Source organism: Octopus bimaculoides, chromosome 6, assembly GCF_001194135.2.
Source record: "Octopus bimaculoides isolate UCB-OBI-ISO-001 chromosome 6, ASM119413v2, whole genome shotgun sequence".
NCBI classification, from domain to species: Eukaryota; Metazoa; Mollusca; class Cephalopoda; order Octopoda; family Octopodidae; genus Octopus; species Octopus bimaculoides.
In genome coordinates this window covers 96,285,475-96,289,283 of record NC_068986.1, presented here as the reverse complement: position 1 = coordinate 96,289,283, position 3,809 = coordinate 96,285,475, and positions in this window count along the sequence as shown.

Below are 3,809 nucleotides of genomic sequence, written 5' to 3'. Positions count from 1 at the left end.
TATATATAGGGTTTTCGAGTGAGATCGTTGCCAGTGCCCCTGGACTGGCTCTTGTGCAGGTGGCACATAAAAGACACCATTTCAAGCGTGGCCGTTTTCGTGCGAGTGACATGTAAAAGCACCCACTACACTCTCTGAGTGGTTGGCGTTAGGAAGGGCATCCAGCTGTAGAAACTCTGCCAAATTAGATTGGAGCCTGGTGTTGCCATCCGGTTTCACCAGTCCTCAGTCAAATCGTCCAACCCATGCTAGCATGGAAAGCGGACGTTAAACGATGATGATGATGATGATGATACACACATATATGTATGTATGTTTATATATAGATACACGCATTATATATACATGTATGTATGTATGTGTGTGTGCCATAAATATCGCCATCCGTTTTAGAGAAAAATTTGTAGTTTAGAATCAGTAGTTCTTTGACTGCTATTTCTAAATTTTCAGTATGTTGGAGAAGCAACTCAATTGCTAATCCCTGTATATTTATTATGATTATATATATATATATGTATATATAATTAGAAGATATGTTAACCTCATAGTTGCATCCAAGGAAGTACTGGTTCAATACCTAGTATTGTTGGGAAATGAAATTCCCTTAAAACAATAGGTATATAGTTTATATCCAGTTAAAAGAAGTTTAAAAAATGGAGATAAGGAAGTTAACAATTATTTATTATGAACAAATTGGTCATCTTCACTTCTTACAGCTGTTTCAATTAATACTCAATAATTTAATTACAAATTTGTACATTAAATTTGCCTTTATGTGATACGTGCATAATTTCAACAGAGAAAAAGAGATGTACCTTGAGATGTTATATGAAATGAATTGATAGGTCCACATATAACATCCCAAGGTACATCTTTTTTCTGATGAAATTATGCTCATGTCACATAAATGCAAATTTAATGGACAAATTTGTAATTGAATTATTGAGTATTAATTGAAATGGCAGTAAGAAGCGAAGAGGATAAATTTGTTAATAATAAATAATTGTTAACTTCCTTATTCTTTATTCTTTTATTCTTTTACTAGTTACAGTCATTTTGACTGCAGCCATGCTGGAGCACCACCTTCAGTCGAGCAAATCGACCCCAGGACTTATTCTGTGTAAGCCTTGTACTTATTCTATCAGTCTCTTTTGCTGAACTGCTGAGTTACGGGGACGTAAATACACCAGCATCGGTTGTCAAGCGATGTTGGGACACACACACGCACACAAACATATACATGCACATACATACATATAGATATATATATGACGGGCTTCTTTCAGTTTCCGTCTACCAAATCCACTCACAAGGCTTTGGTCAGCCCAAGGCTATAGTAGAAGACACTTGCCCAAGGTGCCACTCAGTGGGACTGAACCCAGAGCCATGTGATTGGTAAGCAAGCTACTTACCATACAGCGACTCCTGCGCCTATATCTCCATTTTGTTTTCTTCTTTTAACTCTATACGCACACGCGCGCGCGCGCGCGTCCACCACCACTGCTTGACAGCCGGTGTTGGTGTGTTTACGTCCTTGTAATTTAGCGGTTCAGCAAAAAGACTGATAAAATAAGTAGCAGTCTCAACAAAAAAATAAGTACCCGAGTCAATTCATTTGACTAAAAGTTCTTCATAGCTGTGCCCCAGCATGGCTGCAGTCTAATGACTGAAACAAGTAGAGGATAAAAGAGAAAACCTTATGTCAAGCAAAGTCACAAAATACCACAGCATCCCGCAACACTTAGCATTGCAGAACATCATACTCTACCCAACAATACTACATCACAAGACACCACAGAGTTAAGTGATTGAACATGCTACAATATATTACACCACAACCAATATGCTATATATAACCAAAACATACACCACACAATACCTCTTTTCACAGGCGTGAGGTAAGAAGTTTGTTTCCCAACCACGTGGTTCCAGGTGCAGTCCCACTGCATGGCACCTTGGGGAAGTGTCTTCTACTATAGCCTTGGGCCCAACCAAAGCATTGTAAATGGATTTGGGAGACGGAAACTCAAAGAAGCCCGTCCTATATATCTATATATATATGTATATATATATATGTGTGTGTGTGTGTGTGTATAGAGTGCTTGAAGAGTTATAAAGATATTGTATATTGAAAAAAACGAAACAGTCAGAATTTTGGATAATCCTCTCTCTCTCTCTCTCTCTCTCTATATATATATATATATATATATGTATATATATATGTGCGCGTGTGTGTTTATAGTTTGTGTTTGTCCCCCACTCACCGCTTGATGACCTCTGTTGGTTTGTATTCATCCCCGTAACTTACCGGTTCGAGAAAAAAAAAGACCGAAAGAATAAGTACCAGCTTTTTAAATAAAAAGTACAAGTATCCATTCGTTCGACTAAAAATTCTTGAAGGCGGTGCTCCAGTATGGTCGAGATTTAATGACTGAAACAAATTTAAGATTATAATCGCATTATACAACACCGCATAACCGCACAACACAATACCGCATAGTTACACAAGCCAAACTGAAAGCCTCTAAGTGGTCACTCGATATACTAGAAATAGTAGTAGAATATTCTTCAGATGACACTCAACCTATACATGCATATATATATTTTGCTGAAAAACTAAAAGGAGAGATAGCCACAGCTGGAAACCCTTTAATCATATAAGGTTATTGGTTTACGACTGATCTGGAGTTAAACAACACCACCATCACTCACCACGATGTAGCCCATCAAACGGCAACGGTAACACTACATCTCACAACAGACCACACAGCGACACTACAGTCTCAAACCTCACAACTCACCTCCCCTACTACACTACAAACGAAGGTAGAGTGGTCGCTCGGCCTGCTAGAAAAAACAGCGAAATATTCGTCATATCAGTTATATTGGATAATGCATTTCTAGATAGTGTCTAAAAAACAAAAAAGCAGGGATGGCCATAGTTGGAACACCTTTGATCATAGGTCCGCTGATTAAGGGCTGACCAGTGTTAAACGACACCAACACCACTATAACCCCCCCTCACAGCACAAATGCACAAGCTATGACAGTAACTCAATACGGGAATTTCCAGCCTACATCACCATAGCAACAGCAAGCTTCACTCCAACTGTTGCAGCAGATAAAATACTTTGTCCCTCGCCACTCATACTCCACCCTTTCACTCCATACACCATTACTCCCGTCTTGCTCACTCCACCACTCCGTGTGCGGTCGTCATGGTTACTAGGTCATGTCATCTCTGACGTAGATACATGTGAGCGTGTGTGCGCATGAGTAGCGGGGCTTGGTACTGTCAGTCGTCCATTGACAGGTTGATGCCGAGATGTGTGGAGCCGAAGATGAATCCATGGACGATCGACACATCTGCTGGTTTCGTTGTTTGTCAGGTGGTCTTCTTATAATGTGACCTAAGACAACAGTTGTCCATATGTATGTGTGTGCAAAGTTGATATATGCTTTTATGGGTGTATGTGGTACATAAGAACGTGTGTAGCTATCTCGTTCTCTCTATCTCTGTGAGTATGCATGTATGTAGAACATACATGCATATACACATACTAGTGTGTAAGTACAATACTCACACGGGGTGGTAGATTGGCAGAATAATCAAAGCGGTATTGAACTACAATCCCTTTACGTTCTGAGTTCAAATCCTATCGAGGTCGACATTTATCCCGTATTCCAAGAGTCAATAAAATTCAAGTACTCAAGTACTGAATCGGCTTAAATTAATTATAACCACCACCATCCCCAAAATTCCACTTCTTGTACTAATGTTAGAAATCCTTATAATACTTACAGAGGTG